A 20,642-nucleotide genomic window follows, 5' to 3' on the forward strand; every position below is an offset into this window, starting at 1 on the left:
AGAGTCCACGCGTATTAGCACTCGGCGCTTTCCACTGACTCCCCTTTGCACCAACAATCTGACTGGCATCATAGACCTGCAAGGATCATGGGAAGATGATCTGTTTGCTAAGCGTGTCGAGGCACTTGAGGCAGAGCAGGACTCGCTCATCAGGGACCTGCTGGAGGCCAGAGCGGCTTGGGTTGCCGACCCGAGCCTCATTAACCCTATGGCCTTGTCCACCACTATAACTCGTGCCTTTGGCACTCACAGAGTGCGTCGTGTCTTTCCGGATCTACCAGACCCAGTCCTGGCCGATATCTCGGTTGACGACTTCTTTGCTGGCAAACGCGGGTCCGTGACGCTGCCAGACATTGGGGAGGCCAAGGAAGGTCTTCGCGCGACCTTGTCGGCAGTGGCCACGCAGCGGGGTCTGGCAGTGACGTGGAAGGGAGATCAACTTGAGGTGGTCGGGACCTTCGACTTGTTTAAATGTATCAACGGTCCCACCGTTGACATACCAGACTTCCCGGCCGAGTGGGTACAGCAGACTCGACGTCATAGCGAGACTGTCGGAGTCTCGCGGTCGAGAGGAGCCCTAAGCCGCCGCCGCGGGCCCCATTCGTTTGGGACCCGTTGCTCCGGCTGGTGCAGACGGCGGGGAAACATCAGGAGGGGGGCTTCCCGATCCTGCCCTTGTCGTTCAATGTCAGGGATCTTGTCGTCAAAGATCATAACTCGCTCTCTCCGGCGGAGAGCCTCAAATTCCGAGGAGGCGAAGACGGTGAGGCCGCCTGGCTGGCTCTCCCGAAGAGCAGAAGGAGAAGTTTTCAAAGGCGTTTCCGATGGGCTATTCCCGGACGGCTGAGGAGGTGGCCCTAGCTGCCATGGCCTGCCTTAAGCGGATCGGGGGCAATATCATACCCCCCGATCTCCTCGTGCCTGTCACTCCTGGCCCAGCGGGGTGCTTGGTCCCTTCGTATGTCGGTGTGGACCAAGAGGGTCGGCGGATAGTCGGCCGGACACCGGGATGGGGTTGGGGGCGATGGCGCGGCCGCGCCGGTGTCTAGGTGAACGAAGGAAGTCGGGCCCAAGGTAGCCATACGTGGTGCGCGTCGGGCTGTCCGGGGGGCCTTGCTGAGAGGGGGTTCGCGGAGAGCAGGTTTAGCCTGGTGGCCTTCGTTGACCTAGCCAGAGGGGAGACTAACCGTCACGTGCCCGGGGCGTCCCCGGCCGTAGCACCCGCCGTTCATATAAAGCTAACGCTGCCTGGTCGGAGTTCGGGTGTGAAAGCCGGTGGCGCTTCGGCCGCATTCGGAGCCCCCCTATGTCCTTATCCATGGATGCGACCTCACGCCTTCAAAACTAAAAACCGGACATGATCTCAAGTTTCAAGTTAAGAACTTCCATTCATCCTACCCCTAAGGCTAGTCTATATAGAGCTATGACTTTCATCGCTATGGGCAGGAGCCAGCTGAGTTTGTATTGCTTGGAAGGTGGAGGGGTGATGTGCTAGGGAGCTAAACCCCGTCCCTGTCTCCCATATTGTCTGCTATAATAGTTTAAAATGTCACTCAGAGAGAAGCGGGAGGGCGAGGCAATTGCCCCCCTTGCCTTGCCCTCTTCTTCCGATGCCACTAATAGGGTATGCAAACTTGGGGATTCCCTGCCATAAATAAATGCAACCCCTTATGACTGCCACTGCATACAAAGGAAAAAAAGAGAGATGTGGTTCATTTTTCTCTTAGATGTTCATATCAGAGGGGATACAAACAGTCGTGGGTAGTTGCGGCTGAGTGAGCCAGCAGTGAGTGCTGCCTAAGTGTTCGATTCGGACTCTCGTTTAATCGGCAAGAAAACAAGTACCAGACAACTATTGGAACGTATCCTGTGAATGGCTCCTGGGATTTTCGCAAATGGTCTCTTGTCTTACAAATGAATGCACTCCTATTAACTAAGGGCACTTAGCGAGCTATATATCCGAGGGTAAAAGACTAAAAACAATGGAAAAGTAACAGAAACCAACAACACTTCTACTTGTTCATTGTTTTTGGCGCTTTTTCCCTCGGAAATATGGATCACCAACTAGCCCAAGTGCATACCCTTCTACACTTAGTGAGTTGCTTCCTCCCTTCTCATACTGCTGAGTCTACATTTAAGCATTCATTCTTCACAGGAGGACCGACACGACAGATTGACCTATCCGCTGATGCGAATTGACAAAGAGGACTCAAAGGCCATAACTGCGGTGTTGGAGAACCACTTACTTGAGGTGACGGACGGATTGGGCACTTCATTGATTTGAAGTACGATATAAAGTCTGCCTTGGCTTTGGATCTCATCACAAAGTAAGAAACTTGTTCACCAGAGGGAATATGTGTGCCATTTTTGCCTTTTTTTCCCATGTCCTAACATTAAAGTGTTGGCTTATTGAGCTCTATTCTACTTTTTTTATCCTTTCTATGCTGACTTTTCATGAAAACCTATGGCCTCCGAACAGGCTCATGCTCCCTCTTTTATGTCCTTTTTCAGCTGCACTTCCACATTTCCAATGCAACCCTCCCCTTGTGAACATATACATAGCTGCTTTTAGATTTTAGGGCTACTGTTCATTGCAAAGTGCTTGAGTTGTCTCAAGTTGTATGTAGCAGCTCCCATAATAAGGACAGAAGTACTATTCCACATTACAGAGAAATCAAGGGAGGTATTGAAATTTGATACAACAGCTGCAAAAATAAAAGTACAGTGGTCGCACTTCAACAGGCTAAAAATGCCACTTGCCAGTAGAGTTTTTTTTTGTTTCAGCAAACGTTTGACTAACAAGGAGCCAATTGTACACTTCCCTTCCCCTAATTCTGTTAGCAGGCATTTACGTTACTTTTTACTGGGTGATTTTACACTCAGCACATAACACTATACTTGAGCAGAGTTCGTGTGAACCCTTCCTGGAAAGTGTGCTTAACTGTTTAATACTGAGTTTAGGCAACACTTCCAAATGGGGTTGTACTTACTCTACAAAATTCTTTAGTGCGAGTAATTAAATCCCCACTTCAAGTGTTGCCTAACTCTGTATGAAAGAGTAAAGCAGTCTCCAGGAAGGGATCATATAAACTGCTAAGTTTGCTGTTATGTAATATTAATTCTTGCTATAGAGCACACTAAACTTTTTAATACGGAGTGCAGGCACCACTTCTAAGGTTACAATAACTCTTCCTGGAGAGCGTGCTTAACTCTTTAGTACAGAGTTCAGGCAACACTTTTTCTTACATACGACAGACTGGTTGTCGCTTAAACAATTGTATTTAGGAGCAAAAAAGGGCAGTTAAAATAATGCACCAAACTCTGAAATTCAAAACCTGCAGACAGTCCTGACTCTTGCAAAACCATTTGTGTGACTATAGAAAAGTTAAGTGAGCACTCGTATGGGAGAGTAAAACATACACTAGTCGTGGAAAGGTAACGATTACCTATCCCTAGCAGGGATAGGCGGTATTTCAAATACAAGTAATTGAAATATGTATTTCAAATACTTTGTGTATTTTGAATTTCTATTTAATTACAAATTGGGTAATGCATTTGACGTGTGTATTTAAATACTAAAAGGTGGGTATTTCAAATACAATTGTAATTAAATACAATTTTATGGGCGAAAATACATCCCTCAAATTTATTGGCACTGTCCAGAGCAGAAAGAAAACTACGTTCTGCACCGAATGCAGTGTCTCTTAATCAAGCACAAGCGTTTAGTGACTTTGTGATTACGGTGCTAGTCCAGGGCAAGAATAGTGATGAAATCGACGTTCACAGGCAGACTGGCTAAATAAGCGCCTGTGACAACTTGTGATGCTTTCCAGCCTGATTTCCATCCATAATTTTGCCTGGAACATTCTAAATGCGCGTGTCGTCCAGATTTTCGTTAACTGGTGCGAGTTGCAACAATAAAAAATTCTTTAGCTAGTGCTCCGTGTCTTGGTCGTCTCGGTTCTTTGTTGGTATATACCAACATGTAATCGACAAAAAAGCTGCTTGAGGCTCTGTACTTTTTCACCTATTACGTCCAAGCTGATTACATTTTTTGTGATTATATTTCTATTACGTTACTAGAGCCTCGCAAACTTACTCCAGAGTGTGCGTAGAGATACGTAGAAACCCGTTGCAGGTGCCCTGAAGTCGCTCTCGCAAATTTTGAGGAATGTATTTAGAAAAGTATTTGGAAGAGAACAAATACATTTGGTTGTATTTGTATCTTGTATTTAAATGCTTTTTGTAGCGTGAGCTACACTGGCCGAAATTGAGCAGTTTCGCGTGGCTGGCATAATGAGCCATGCTCCGTGCTGCGCAAGTGCGAGGAGCAGTGACGTCGCACGGCGCACAGCTGGCGGGGCGGAGGCCAAGTCGCCGCGGGATCCGCCGCCACCGCGCTCGCCTCGCCAGTCTTCGCATTCCAGAGGAGTGACGTCACAGCCACGGCAGACGCACTGGCGGCGCCGCGTGCCCAGCTATGTGAATCCGTTGCGCAGTAGCCAAGTCTGACGCTGCACCGGAGCTGCTTGATAGCACCTCTCATTTTATGCGCCTAAGCTCACGCTGCGTATATCCTGGCATAGCCGAGCTAAGCCACCGCAATTTTTTTAAATGTAATTAGACTCGTAATTAAATACATTTTTGACGAAGTATTTTTGTATTTGTATTTTGATACATATTTGCATGTATTTTTCATATTCCTGGTCCCTAGAGAGAGTATAGCTTGCGATAACCCGGATTCTCTCCAAAAAGAGTACTGTCAACACCCGTCCATTCCTTTTTTAATTATTTTTTTTAAGAGTGTAGAGTTAACATAATAATCCGAAACGAAAGGTCCCCTGCGTTTGGCCGCTTCGAAATGGCGGAACATAGAAGCGGAGATCGGCGGTCCCAGTTCGCGATTTCGATGAGCCCTATCGCTGCCGAGGCCTTTATATGCACCAAGATGCAGCCAAACATCACCAGTAAAGTCTTTACCTTGTTATTTTCTGTCTTTGCAGAAGAACACAGGAGTCGCGCAGTGATAAATTTAAATAAACCTGACAAGTGCTCGAGCAACTTCAACTTGTCGCGGCAAAACGAACACGCTTAACTTTTTGTTTGCTTTATTTCTCTGCCTTTTTTCGCTCTTTCTCTCGGGACTGGAGATGTTAGCGCCCAGGACTTGCCGTGTTCTACTCCTGTCTTTACCCGCCTGGTTGAGGTTGTGCCGGCGTGTCCGTTGGGAGCCATTCATAATGTCGGCAAACCGATTGCTCGAGCGTCGCCTTGTCCTGGTTCCTAATGATTTCCGGAATTCTAGAAAAAACAATATTGCTGGCCGTGGCTCCGTTGACACCAAGTTTTACGGCTAAAACAATCACAGAGCAACTGACTGTCTTCAACCTCGAGTGGGTGCACAAAGTACCATGCAGACAAGGCCCCAAAGGACACAAAACATAGGATAACAGCAATGAATGCCTCCAACATGGATTCCAGTGGGTTTTGATCAGATCCACAAAGAGGTAGCAGCATTGAACCATGGTATTGTGCAACAACCCTATGCTGGTAACAAGTTACTGCTCCGTTCTAATTTACAACCAACTGTCTTTGACACTTTCAATCCAATCCGAGATCCAATCCGCTGTCACTCCGTGCGTGTCGCCAGCATTGCTCGCCTTGGCTGCTCTGGTTTCTCACTTTCGCTTGTTCCTTCGATAGCTTCTTGCCAACCAGTCGTTCCACTACCACCTAGAGGTTAAAAACTAATTCGTAGTGTTCACAATGATCTACGGGTACATAAAGTACATGAAAGGCGGGAAACGGGCCATTTTGCCATTTTCTCTCATCCTAAGGTTCGCGCCGAAGTCGACCGAGGACCTCACTCCTACTTTTGTGAAAGCATACTAGTAAAAGCCAAGTGAAGAAAAGGAAGGCTAATAAGATGCCAATGTGATCCAACCTGGCAGTAAGTATAGGGTGACTGAAATAACCAGGCTCGATCTAAAATGGGCCATAAAAATTGGCGCCTGCACATAGCAATCTGAACTTTGTGTCAAAGGTATATTTCACAGGTTGGTTTTTGTAAAATTACAAAGCGTAGCTCCCTTTCTGCAAAACATAGGGCTAAAAAACTTGCAAGGGTAAACAACGGATGGCGACGTAAACGACCAAGTCGAGCGGCGAGGCGCGTTTGGCGTCCGGTTTTCCACAGCTCGCCAAGGCCTGGCTTCAAGACGCGCCCGCCGCAGCTCGCAAGACTCCCTGACTACTACAAGATCATCATCCGTGCACGTGGTGGCCTCAACCTAAGCTCGATGAGCACAGGCAAGCTGCAAGACTTCGTCTTTAACACTGCCCAGACCAATTACAACGTGGCACGCGATGATAAAATTCGAATCAATGCCATTCAAAACTATACTACTCAGCACCCCCTCTGAAGGGCGAAGAGAACTATTTTCTGGCCACATATATGGCAAATCCTGCGAAGATCTCACGCGGAATCATCTTTAATGTGCCAGATTACGGTCCACCGGAGAACATCAGCCAATACCTAATCGACTGCAATCACGACCCGACTATTCTCCTTGCCCGTCGGATGTCTCTCATCACCGCCCCTCTCTACGGCAAAAGGTCCAAACCCTACGGCAAAAGGTCCAAACTCTACGGCAAAAGGTCCAAACCCTCACACAATAAATCACTGCCGTTTAGAAGGAAAATGCAGACTTACGACCCCTCCTTAAACAGAAAGGTTACCCCTCCAGCGCCAACTCCTACCCCTCCAGCGCCCACTCCTACTCCTCCCCCACTACCCGTTGCAGTTGCCATATCCTCACCTGACAGCACCGCCCAGTCTGTCAAGCGTAGAGTAATCAATACTATGGCCTCAAAATCGTAGACAAATTACACCGACTCAGCGTCAATGACCGAAATGTCTCGCATTTTCAGTGCCAGACTGCAAACCTTAGAGCAAAACGTTACAGCCGTTGTACGGCGATAGAAAACGCTGTCTCAAAGTACTCCTCCAGATTGGCCCAACTCACCAGTCAAATAAACCAACTCACCAACATCTCATCCCAGTTGGGGTCCTAAACTCCTCCACCACCCCCACCATCCATACCCTACCTCTAACAGTGCATCCCTCAATATGGCTTTACCTCTCCCACGCCCGCCACGCCTCAGTAGGCACCAAACCACTATCTGGCAATGGAATTACCACAGCTTCCGACTGAAGCGTGGCTATCTTTAACACTGCCTCCAGTCCCTCCAAACTCCCCCCGATATCATATTGATTCAGAAAACCCGCCGCGCGGTCAAACTAGCCATCTATAGAGCCTTCCAAACTCCTGACAACGAGGAACCCAATACCGCCATCCTCACTCGTAGACATCTAACCGCTTCGTACAAAAATCTTGGCGGAGTCGACGTGGAGCACGACATCGTAGAGATCCTTCCCCAAAGGAAAGGCGGCCCATGTCTCTATATACTAAACATATTTAGCCTCCCGTCGGCTTGCAAACACCGCTTTGGCGTCCTCTTCTCCCGTGCCTTGAGGGAGGAGGGTCCTCGGTAGCAGAACCATCAAACGGCACTTGAATGCAACATAGAAGTACATTCGGACAGCATTGTAGACTTTGTCCAAACGGTGAGCTAAAAATACATATTTTTCGTGTATGGCTCGTCTAATTACTATTATTAGTATTACTATTATTATTATTACATTTATTATTATTTGACCGGGGCATTCAAGACCAACAAGCTGTGCGTTGTTTCGCCGTCAACGAGTCTGAGAGCGCTGTTTGTTACGAAGCTGGCGCCGGATATTATCTGCAAGGACGACTCTTCGCGCCTGTCCTCCGTTGGAATCGACAAAGTGGAGTGCCGTCACCTAAAGACCCGTTTCGACACTTACGGCTCCTTTCATGTGGCCGCGGCTGCGGAGGATTTTGAGAAACTTGCTGATCCAGCTGTGTGGCCTAAATCCAGCCTTTTTAAACCTTTCAGAGGAACCCTTCAGAGAGACATGCTCCACGCTTCAGAGGGACATCCCACAACCGCTGACAAGTGATGCCTGGCATAGATTTATTATATCAAAACGTCCGCGGCTTACGCACAAAAGCCGATTGCTTTTTTTTGTAACGTTACAGTGTCTAATTATGCAATCTTCTGTCTAACGGAAATTTGGTTGCGTCCTAACATCGGGTCCTCCGATTACTTTCCGCCTGGTTTTGTTGTGTACCGGCACGACCGTGACTTGTTTCAAGGAGCTGGAGCGGGAGGCGGTGTGTTGGTCGCGGTCGACAGCTCAAGGAGGCGTCAAGATTTAGAAAACTTTCCTGAGAGCTTGTTCGTCGAAATTGAGTATGCAAAGAGAGAACGTGTTCTTATTGGTCTGTTCTATCTCCCCCCAGAAAAGCCACCTGGTGATTTTCAGCGTTGTCTGGTTGGGTTAGAAAAACTCAACGAGCTACAGGCGTGCAACGTTTTGACTGATAACTTTTATTGAAAGGAGAAATGCAACCATCTTTTAGACTTCTCTTCTTTTTTGAATCTGAAGCGGCTCAACAATGTTCTTAATAAGCAAGGCAATGCTTTAGATTTATGTTTTTCAAATACGAACGGTGTACGTGTGACTTGGAGTGAAATGCCAATGGTGCCTGAGGATATGTACCACCCCGCGCTTGATGTAGTGATCTCTATTTTTAATTACCCAACTCGCAGTAACTCTGATGCCTCTCCGCCGCAAGCATTGTATAACTTTTCGGCAGGAGACTACGTCGGAATGTTGCCCCTCAGCTTGAGAGGTGGTGGTTCATTCCGACTTGAGGAACACAGAAGGGATGTGGTGAAGGCCACGCATGCCACGAGAAGCAAGTCTGAGCTTGTTGACCACAGCTGGACGACTGCGCATACGTTTGACTTGGACAATGCTGCTCGTGAGCAGAGGTGAGGCCCGAGGAAGTTCGTGGAATCGTGGTTTATCCGCCGAGACCCCGAGGCGTGCAAGACGAACCGGGGCCCCCCACCGGACGTTTACGGGGACTTGTAGATTAGAGTCGACTGGTTTTGACTCTCCCAACCACCGGGCCAGTTCACACTGATGATGCCACCCGGATAGGTGGCGAAACGTCTGTGTTGTTGTTAATTTTTTGTTGTTGTGTTAAGCCACTGTAAACTTATTCCGTTATGACTACCCTGGCTTTTGGAGCATATTTGCATTCAGGAGTCGCTTCAGCAAAGTTGCGTCTGTCGCCCCACAGTGCTTTTTTAGCTTTGATGCACACGTTGTTTATATGGGTATTCCATCTTAAGTCAAGATTAAATACTACATCTAGGTACTTAAATTCTTTAACTCTTAAAGCTCAGAACCATTCATGTCATAATTATAGGCCAGCAGATTTTTTGTTTTAGTTATAGACATAAATAATGATTTTTGATATGGTGTGGAAACCCCACGATTCGTCATTTGTCGCACCAATGCCTATTTTCTTTTTTTTTCTTTTTTTGTAAATTACGGTTTAATTTGATCTGATCATCTTTTGTTTTCATTTTATTATGAACCACACAATTGTCTTCAAAAAGTTTGATTTGAACTGAAACGTCATAGGGTAGATCGTTTATAAATATCGAAAATAAAAAGAGACCCAGAACACTTCCCTGAAGTTTCCAGACCAGATCAAAAACCGCACAAGGTTTACTCCCCCTGACCTCGATATAGACCTTTCCAGCGGCAGTCTCGAACGAAGCGATTTCCAGCGCGCATCCCTGGTTTTGAGACTGTACGTCAGTGTTGCCCGACTGCGCTGAGCTGTGGGTTTTCTCGTCAGTAGGCTGTGGCAGCCTGCGTAGGAGCAATTTTGAATGCTGGTGGCGGCAAAATCGCCTCACTTTATTTTTTCTTTTGTGTTCTGTGGCGATTATAACGGCACTATACACTCAGCCGTGTCAACCTTAACTGCCTAATATATTTGACCACACCAGAGGATAGCCGAACTGCATGGGTATTGCCCCCTCACTATATGAAATTCAACGAGTCTCATAAATCGAACAACATATATTGTACGCGTACCCCACGGTGCCGCGTTATCCGGACATGATTTGAGAAAGGTCTCAAATAACACAGCATATCCAAAATACAGTGTCGACGACAGTCACTTCACGACGATCGCACGGAATCCGGCTTGTCTTGGGGTACGTTTTGAAGAGTGATGTTTTTTATACACAGCACTAGTGCGAATGAACGAACGTGTCTATTTAGTTCCCATTCCCCGGACCCTATCAGCTACTTCTCGCCAAGACCGGGAACATATCCGCGAAGGCTTTTCGGAGATTATCTCAACGGAAATAATCCTCGAAGAACGTCGAACAGCCTGCGTCGCGGGCTGCTTGACGTTCGCTTTCTTCGCCCGTTCTCTTCGCTCGTTTCTTGCGAAGGTCCAGAAGGCTATAAGTCCTGGTATTCCCAAGTTCTCACAGTGGAAGATTACAAAAACACGCAAGCATCCTGAACAGGCAAATAGAGTAAACACTTAGAAGGAAAGCCGGCAAACTCCGAACACACGATGCAGGTGGGGAGTCGCGCTGATCGGGTTTCCACAGCTCAGGCGGGTGGCAGAAATTTTTGGCTAATAGGGGTCACTCGAGTCGCAAAATGGCGGCGGCCAGCGAGCTGTTTCTGCAAAGGTCTATACTGTCTCCGTGATAAAAGATAAGAGGAAAACCATATAATAACTTTAAAAAAGAAAGATATGTACTTGTCTGTGTTTCTGACCTCTTTGGGTTTATTCTTTATGTGTTTGTAAGTCTCTATAAACAAGCTCCCTAAATTTTAATTCAAGTTGTGTGAGCTTCATGTCCTGACTCAGTACGTCCGCCCGTCACCCTGTGTTCACTCCCCGCAACTTCTTTCAAACCGTCAGCTACATCTCAATAATTAACTTTCTGCGGCTCCGTCTACGCTCCCTGGGGCTTTGCTTGCAAAAAAACGTGGCCCACGCCTCCGTGGACTTTGTGCTGGGATTCCACTCCCATACTTGGTTGTCAAGCTACAGGATCATGCAGATTTCAAGAATAGAGATATCCCAGGAACTTCGACTCATGAGAATGACTCTCCCCGGCCACGACAGCACTCCTCGATACGTTTTACGCCACAGACCCTCGTTCCTCTTCCTCAGGAGTTCTGCAGTCGGGCTCTTGGAGGCCGCAGGGGTAAAAATCCTGGGGAGGTACGCAAGTCTTGCCAGAAGGCTTCGGACTTCAACTGAAACCCCCTGTTGTACTTTTGGACAAACAGCTTTCCCCGGACACGGTGGGACTTCTGTCTCACGGGCCCAAGTTCGCCCTAGACCTTCCAGCATCGAGGGTAGACCAACTGACATCCGTTTACAAGGTAGCAGCAAGTAACCCTGAAAAGGATCGTCAGAACTTCGTAGGGACAGCTGTGCATTCCGTTTGTGCCCACCTGCCTCCTCCAGGCAAGTCATATGTATACTCAACAGTAGAGGAGCTCCGCAACGCCCAGCTAAAGCTGCTAGAGTAAGAAAAGATGGTAGTTTTCGTTGTTATGAACGAGGACATCTAAGAGGAAAAGGTGGAAGCTGCGCTCGAAAAAAGAACTGCTTTACTCAAGGAAAGACCTTCAGGGTCTTTAAGGTCTGAGGCTAGGGAGATATGCTCTCAACTGAACCTCCCCGCTCTGAGAAAGAAATGCGTTAGCTTTGCCCGCACATCAGTTCATAAGAGTGCCTTTTTTTTCTGCAAAGACCCATGCAGAAAACGCCCCGCTCCGCGGCATTGTTTCGGAGAACGGGTGCTGGCAGAAGAATGGTCTCCAACGGCCAACTCTGCCAGCAACACCAGCGGTCGAACCAACGGGAGCCCCTGGGAGACAGACGGTCTCCAACACAACCATGGCAAATCGTCACCAATGACTTCTTCCATCTCCACAGTGTCACCTACCTACTTGTAGTGGACTACTTTAGCAAGTACATTGTGATAGAGCAAAAGGGGGACACCTCTGCTATCAAAGGATCGCAACCCTAAAAAAGGAGTTTGCTTGATTCGGCATTCTAGAAGGGGTCTGTGACAACGGCCTGCCATTCAACTCTGAAGCATTCAAAGGGTATCTCAAGTGCTTGGACATGACAAATAATCCAAGTTCTCCTGATTACCCACAGTCGAATGAACTTGCAGAGAGGTCAGTTCAAAGAATGAAAACAGCTTGACCAAGGCACCGAAGGAAGGCAACGACCTGTCTCTTGTCCTTATGGAGCTTAGGGACACACCGATGGATCAGCTCCTGTCCCCATTGGAACTGCTAATGGGCCGCAGGATCACAACCCTCAAGCCAGCTGCTCCGCGTTAACTTGAGCAGCACTACAACATCAGGGAGGTTCAAGCACGCCTTCAGTTCCGTCAAAAGTGTCAGCACCGACATGGTGACGCACACAGCAAACCACTACGTCCTCTGAGTCAAGGCGAGAGAGTCTATTTCCGTCGAAACCACAAATGGGAACCCGGAATTGTGGTCCAAGTCGGACAACAGCCACGATCATACCTAATCAGAGCGGAAGACGGGGGAGGGGAGGGGGGGGGGGGCATTACAGAAGAAATCGATTCCCCATCTGACCATTCGCTTGAAACAACAACGCGATCCCTGAGGACTACTACCAACTCACGTTCAACGACCAACCTCACCAATGTCCTGCCCAGTAGTCCCGCATACCCGAAACCACTCGATCAAGCCATCAAGTTGTTCAGCCAGCAAGGTATCGCCGAATCTGTGGACTCTGAACTCTTAAAATTCGCATAAACTTTCTTTTTGCAAAATAAAAGGGAAAAAAGGATCTGTTATGTATTTAGAAAACTATGGTTGGTGGTGCCCACTTCGCAGTTTCTCACAAATCGGCGTTGATACCCACACGTGCGACTCAGCTAGCCTTACACCACAAAACAGCTATGTGCCTGGCGTCGTTCCCGTTCTCGTAATAAAGTTTGTCAACCAAAAACATTTCAGTATGAACAACGTTATCCACAAACACGGCACGTGTCAGTTCCTGGATCTCCTGGATGTTTACCTCCACTCAACCACAGTGGAGTACGAGGGCAATGTTTATATAAAGAGAGCGGAGGTGTGCATCAGGTCATGCTTTGCAACAGTTATGAGTAAGGTATGTATTTACTCGCACAATGAACGCACTCGCGTAATGAACGCACCCCCCAAGTCCGCTTCCAAAATTTTGACTTTTTTTTTCACTTGCATATTAAACCCACCCCCAACTGGGAAGTCAAAACTTTGACCCCCTCCCCTTTCCCCACACGCGCGAAATGAACGCACTTTTCTATCCTGGTGCAGCGAGGTCGCAAATGCATGGGTAGCGTGGCCGAACAAAACGCCTTGCAAAAGGCCTTAAAAATAAAAAAAGACCCATTGGAATCGTTTATCGAAACTACAGTACGAAACCAGTGTCTCCCACTTAGACTTGGTTCTTTCTAATTTAACTTCTCTTGAATCACGTCGGACAGTCGCTCGCCTTACTCTTTTTCATAACTTTTATTACAACATGCAATCATTTATGCTCACTCACTGTAAGTCTGTCTCATACATTTCTTTGCGTCATGATCATTCCTTGAAAATTGCACCTATATTTGGTCGCACAAATAGATACAAATACTCTCTTCTTGCTCTGTCCATTAAAAATGGGAATTCTCTCCCAAACGACATAGTCACTGAATAGAATGATAAAAAATATTCCGCAAAAAATTTTTGGCTTTGGTACTATGTTTTCAGCGCCATGTCTGCTTGTGTTTCCTATAAATTGTGCACTGAGTCCCCAGTTCTGTTGTGCCCGGTTTCTGTAAACTTTGTTCTGAATTCTGTATAGTTTGTTTTTAGTTTTTGTTTGTTGTTAATTTTTAACCTTAGTTAGTTCTTTTATTTCCATTATATCATTGCATTTGTTTGTATTTTTCTACCCCCCCTCATGTAATACGTTTGAACGAACGTATTTGAGGCGAATAAAACTTGAAATTGAACTTGATTCGAGTCCATTGAGCTGCGAAGGCGAATACATCGGCCATCGGAAGATGCCTAAATGCTCGCTTTAGGGAACACCATTTAGATGTTACCAAGGCATCATCGGACTCGTTCCACCCAATAGTTCTGCATGCCCGTACCTGCCACGATTGCACCCCACACTTTGAAAACACCACTTAGCTAAGTTCACACATAGATAAATGTGGGCCCGAAACAATAGAAGCGTTTAAGGTCAGATATGCCGTGAGCAATGTCTCTGGGACATCTTTGGCTTTGTCGTCAAAAAAGCTGGAATTTCTAGCGTAAAAATTATCGTAAAAAGCTTGTTGTGATCAATTAATTTTGTCTTTTCCTTTCTTTTCTTATTTATTTTCCCCCCTTTTCAGGGGTTAATTTCCTGATTATAATGCAGTTAATGTAAAGGTACAAGCGAGCTGGACAAGAACCTAGCTGTGTTTGGAGATTTGTGTTTGTCCTTTGTCCCTCTTGTTCCCATTTTCCAGGATTATTTTCGTCATTAATTTCCTTTCTTTTTTTTCTTCCTTTCCCCCTTTTTCACGAAATTTCCTTAAGTTTTTCCCTATAATTTTTTTGCTATCATTTTAATTTGGTATTTTTAAAGTTTGTGAGTAAATTGGTTTTATATTAAATTTTGAATATTTTCGTTTTCTTTCAATTCTTTGTCGTTCAAGGTCGTAGCGTAATGGGCATCTCATAAATGTTCGCTGCTCATTGAAAGAACTGTGTGTGTCTGTGTTTGTCCCTTACGTGTTTTATTCTTTCAGTGCATTCTGTCAGTTCCTCAAGGCTCTTCTCACATCATGTGGTGACATTTGCGTCCAGTGTTATATAGCCCTGTCACATGGAAGAGGTGGAGGAGACCAGCTTACTAAAAAGTATATCAGCATCACTGGTATTTCCTTTCTCGTTGGAAATGACTTCTGCCCCTTTTGTTTAATGGGAGTCCTTTGCATGTTCTTTGCTTACTTTTCAAACGGTTCAAAAGTGTGATATGGGGTAGGCAGTTATGCGACAACGGTGCATGCCCAGTATATCACGGTAGCTTAAACAAGAGACTTTGGAAGTGAACATCAGGAGAATCTCCTGTTTCATCCTTTCTAATCCAGGGTGCCAATTTCGAAACATGTTGTACAATCTTTAAATAACTTTTAGCACAAGGAAGGAAAAAGGAGAGGAGGCATTATGTCAGTTCGCTATGCAATTCTAGAGATTTTACAACAGTACAGTACAGGACACCAAGCCGGTTGGAACCAGATCATTACATCTGTCAGTGTGGCTTCTAGGTACTTTAACTAGCTTATTAGTTCGCAAAAGAGCTCAATGAATTGTGGAGGCTAAGCCTCGTAAGACTTCTGCAGACTGACTGCACTGAGCAATAAAACGAAGAATTCAGCTGGATTGTGTAACGTAGAAAGATAAACCGGGAAAAGAGCATGGGCAAAACTGGGGAGCTAAACCACGCAAGGCATTTCGTGCTATGTCTCGTCTAAACTATTTTCTTTGTTGCTGCACTTTCTGTCATCTTTAGCAGGCAGTATGCACTGATTTCACTTACATATTGGGTGGATTCGACCATAAAGCTAGACGTTTGTATTAGAAAACCAAGCGTATGTTTTATCGGAGTAATGGCACATAGAATTTGCACTCTTTTTAAGAGGGATAATTTATCTAAGCCAATTGTTTCATACTAAATTGCCAAAGATTCTGCCCCAGTTTTCAAAAACAGACTGGCAAATGCTTTCATTTATTTAGTAACATTTGATCTGTTTATTTACAGGAAACACTGCCTCTATTGCTGTCATCAACAGCCAGCTGGCTGAAATCAAGCCACCACACAGCTCCACGAGACTCCCAAGGGCACTGAGCACACGCCTATTCTGGAAGGCTTCCGAATGGCGCCACTGGCTGCTGTACCACTCGCTTCCCTGCATGTACAGGGTCCTTCTGGACCAATACTGGCCGTACATAAAGAAGCTGGTGGAGGCCGTCCATGCACTTTTGAGGGACACCGTAACTCCAGCATCCATTGATGTTGCACGCGAGTTCTCCCCCTTCGGTTTCTTTGTGTCCTGCTTCGGGCCAGCTTTAATAATGTCATATTGTGCTTTCAGAGAAACTCCTCTGGACCTTTGTGGGCATGACAGGGAGGCTGTATGGAGCTCCAGCAATGACGTTCAGCCTGCACCAGTTACTCCACCTAGCGGAAGCAGTGCAGCAACTGGGGCCATTGTGGGGCCATTCTGCTTTTGAATTTGAAAGCGGTAACGGGCAGCTTGTGAAGCTGGTGAAAGGATCAAATGCTCTTCTGGAAAGGGTAGTGAAGTATCAGCAGTTGGGATCAAACTTTGGTGTCCTCGCTTCTAAGTGACAGCGTCAAAGTGATGTGCTGTGATATTCTGGGATACACTAAACACCAAAACTTCAAGTATGCAAACGAAGTGTGCCTGCTCGGTTCCTCTTCGAAGGCATCCTTGAGCAAAGAGGAACAGAGTTGTCTTTCCGCTGGATCTGGGGCCGCCTTTGATCAGGCTACAGAGTACAAGCACTTCGCATGGAAAGGGCAGATTTGTCACAGCCGAAACTATGCCAGGAGTAAAAAGACAGACTCCTAGGTCATTCAAATAAAGGATATGTGCGATTTCACCATTTTGAGAGTGTTGCCTTTGAAAGGTGAGGTAACACTTCTGTGCAGGGAAGTTGTCTTCACTTGGCAGGTGCTTTCCCGCAGCACATCAGGCTTTGTTTTCTTTCTCACGTGAACTTGCAGGCTGTTAAACCACAGCAGCTGAAGGCACCATGCCTTTTTCTCACTTTCAGGAAGCCCTCAGCATGCTATGTCTGTGATCTGTCAAACCTTCTTGAGCGCGATTGATGTAATGTAACCAGGCGTGCCGAAGTAAAGTGGCTGTTCCCTAGGAGTTGAAATATTCAAAACAAACATCCTGTGATAATTTGTCCCTGTTTTGCCTTTGTGTCAACAAGGGAAATCTATCGAGATTGTGCCTTTCACATCTTCAGACTTCTTGTTTTGCTCCTAAGGTGTTCCTTCAGGTAACTCTACATTCATAAGTGATTTTCTTTGTTTACAATTTGTTATACTTCGTGTGCTTGATTTGCTCTTCTGAGACTAGTCGGGCTAATTTGATTATCGACCTGTGGAAGATGGCTATTGTTTGAGTAAATCAATTCCATGTCTCAGCCTCCTAATGTGTCTTTCCCTAACCTTTCCGACAAAAATGTGTGAAGCTTCTAGGGGTAGCAGTAGGGTAGGCTTGTTTTTAACTGCAAGCAGGCAAATGAGAAAATCACTCTTTTGTTATTATAATGCAAGTTGAAAAGACTGAAATAGACTTAGACCTTTCGTTATTCTGTCTACATTGCATCATAATTGAATAGCTTCAAAAACCTTCTGTATTCGTGGACCACAAAATAGGCTTTTGTTAATAGCATTTCACATATGATTTGATTGATTTTGTTTTCATACTTCTCTGTTAATTTTGACTAGTTAATTGTTTTAGTAACTATAGGTTATGTATGAGGGTTATAAGTTCTTGGCTCTCTTAATTACTGTACTGTCATTCGATGATTTGTCTCTTAACACCTACAAGTACTTGTGAAAATCTTAAACTGGCACACGTAAAACTGAACAGCAAGATAGTTACTGATGCTTGTCTAGTGAGCTTTCAAACACAAATATTAAATAGAGCGTGCACATTAGAATGTATAGCAATGTATTTCTGGGGTGGAGTTGCCCTTTGAGGTTATTACTTGAAGTAAGCATTTGTGCAAGTTGGTTTAAATTTATGTAGTGTCTAATGGCCTTTCGGTGTCTTGGGGGTTCTAGTAATATTTTTTTTCTGAGATCAATCATAGTATAGAAATAAATGTAGAGCGGATGCAGAGGATGCTAACTGCTGTTAACGAATTCCAATAAGGTAGAAATGTTTGGCGACTTCATTATAAAAAACAATTACTTTTTTTTCATTTCAATGCTTCTAAAAATGCCTTCTGCACTTGATGGGCCAGCTGCATTCTTCAAGTTGTCATGAATCTGCCTAGAACGTGCCTTTTTTAGCTCGTCTTAGCAAGACATAATAGCAGTAGGTGATGCCACTAAAAAACCTGTGTCGACATTTAGCTAAGACAGCTCTATATCAATTTCACTATCCACTAGCTGGACTGAGCATTTTCAATTCTAGGCATACTGTAAGTTTTGGTTGGCAGGAATTCCATTTGTTCTATATTATTTCCAGTTTCCACAAACTCGTATATATGCTTTACAGAATAGGCAACTCTGCCACCAAATGTAATACCTATAACTTAAATTTCCATAGCTGTTTGCACTTTGTTGGGCCAGCCTAACAACTAAAAAAACATAAACGGCATACATATCCGAGATTTTTTGTTTCGCGAAATGTTTTACCTGGATGCCTGAGGGTTTTTCAGCGAATTTCTGCTAAGTGGGTCTTTTACAATACATTCAGGTTTCTAGGAACCACATTTTGTTTTCAATATTCATTTCAATTTGCACAAACTGGCTTTGGGGATAAGTTAACAGAACAGATCCCTGAATGGAGGTTCCAAGTATAGAGCCAGATACCTAGGTGGTTTTAAAAAAACCCAGTATGTGACCACTATAGTTTCACCTCCTGGATTTGTTTTCCCACAATATGTATCACATGGCGTAACTGGATATCAATTTTCAGGTGATGGTTCCACTAACTTCATTCTGGAACTGAAAACTTCCAGAGCAGAATTCAGATTCTTCATTCTGGAACTGAAAACTTCCAGAGCAGAATTCAGATTCTTCATTCTGGAACTGACTTTTCCAGAACCAAATCCAAATTCTCCAATTAGGAACTGACGTTTCCAGAACCGAATCCAGATTCTCCAATCTGGAACCGACATTTCCAGAATTGAATCAAGATTCTCCATTCTGGATTTCGGCTTTCCAATTAGCTTCCAGAAAAAAATCAAACTGGGTTCTCAGGTAGGGAAGTATTGTTACGTGTACACTCCAGTATGTGCCTGCGAAACTTTGTAACATATATTTATATTTCAGCTTGCTTTTGAAAGGGAACTTAGGTTTGAAACCGACATTGAAGAAGACGAAAGATGCCTCAAGAAGGTTCTCCTAGAAACAGCAGAGTTGGCCACCTTCCTTTGCTGTCCCCCAGCCCTTAACACTGTCTGCAACACCAACGAACCACGGAGTCGTCACAATCTTCTGCTTTCGCACCCACACCATCTGACAATGATGCACCATGCGTGAAGGGGATCATTTTTTCAAAGGAAGAACTGTGAACAGCCGTGTCTAAGATCAAGCCATCACAATGCCCTTGTCCAGATGGTGTGGCACCTGCCTTTTATAGGATGATAACGCAGTACAGTTTGATCCCTCCCTCAGCTGTCTACTTCAAAGTATTTTCGATGAGGGAGCTGTTCCTACCACCTGGCAACACGCCTTACTCACCCCTATTCACGAAAGGAAAGAGAAGCCTACAAGTGACGTCAAGCATTAGCGTCCAACCTCAATAACATTAATCATCTACCGCACATTAGGATGCATACTGAACAGTCAGTTCCTCGATTTTTAGAGAGCACTGGATACTTATTGCAGACACAGCACAGTTTTAGGCACGCCCGCAGCTGTGGGACGGTCCTGGCGACCCCGTGTCATTTTGTAAGCAACAATCTTGGCAGTCGCAAAAAGAAAGATTTTCTACGGCTTCATCTCAGTTACGCGTTCGATGGCCTCAACATCGATCTCCTGCTACATAAAATGTCAGGCGCCAGCGTTCATGGCTTCCTTCTCAAGTGGCTGCCAAACTAACTGAAGGGAAAAATCCCACAATTTGTTTACCAAGGTGTGCACTGAGCTACGATGAACGTCCCCTCCAGTGTGCCACAGTACCGGTTTCTTGTCAATGACATGCCTCAGGATGATAGATTTTCTTTCGTTCAGTACGCAGACCACACCTCGATGCTGGCTCCACCTGGCTGCCTCCTTCTCCAGGACTACATCAAAGACATAAAGTGCCGGGTGACTAACAACTGCTAGCGGCTGCACACCACGAAAAGTGCCGTGATGCGCTTTAGCAGGCCCCACAGGGTGGGCAAATCGAGCTATCATTTGCTCAGTGAGCCCCTACCATGTATGACTCTTTGTCATGCTTAGAAATTACATTCACACAAACATTAGATTTCACAGTGCACATAGGAAGTGTTGTACCAAAGGCTCGGCGAACCATGGGGGTTGTTTCTTGTATCTCCAGGTCATGGGGACCTTCGCCATAATCTCCGGTCATAAGGTGCATAAGACAGATTTCCAGAAAGATAAGGGAGGAGCCCCAAAAGACCAGTTCGACCACTTCGAAGTTTCCAAAACTTGCTTTTACGCAAAATGGTCCAACCAGCACCACAAAACCCTCTGCCATGGCCACTGATGCTTGTGTCATCGCCAAGTTTCAAATTGAGGGAAAACAAAGCATTTGTACATGACTTATTTTTCGTGGGCTCCATTTTTCGCGAATTCGACTGAAGCTGAAGAGCTGGAATAATTACTGGTACCCATTTTTGCAATCCGCAAGGACCTCACTACAGC

General features: G+C 45.6%; 1 long non-coding RNA gene across 1 annotated transcript; it reads left to right on the forward strand.

Annotated features, from left to right (window-relative positions):
- Nucleotides 1-2,272: 2,272 nt before the first annotated feature.
- On the forward strand, nt 2,273-16,330 carry LOC120841282. The gene is made up of 3 exons (XR_005715725.3): nt 2,273-2,327; nt 14,803-14,913; nt 15,816-16,330. It is a non-coding gene; the product is annotated as an uncharacterized LOC120841282 (long non-coding RNA).
- Nucleotides 16,331-20,642: the final 4,312 nt, after the last annotated feature.

This window comes from Ixodes scapularis, unplaced genomic scaffold, assembly GCF_016920785.2.
Source record: "Ixodes scapularis isolate PalLabHiFi unplaced genomic scaffold, ASM1692078v2 ptg000827l_1___fragment_3__unscaffolded, whole genome shotgun sequence".
Classification (NCBI taxonomy): domain Eukaryota; kingdom Metazoa; phylum Arthropoda; class Arachnida; order Ixodida; family Ixodidae; genus Ixodes; species Ixodes scapularis.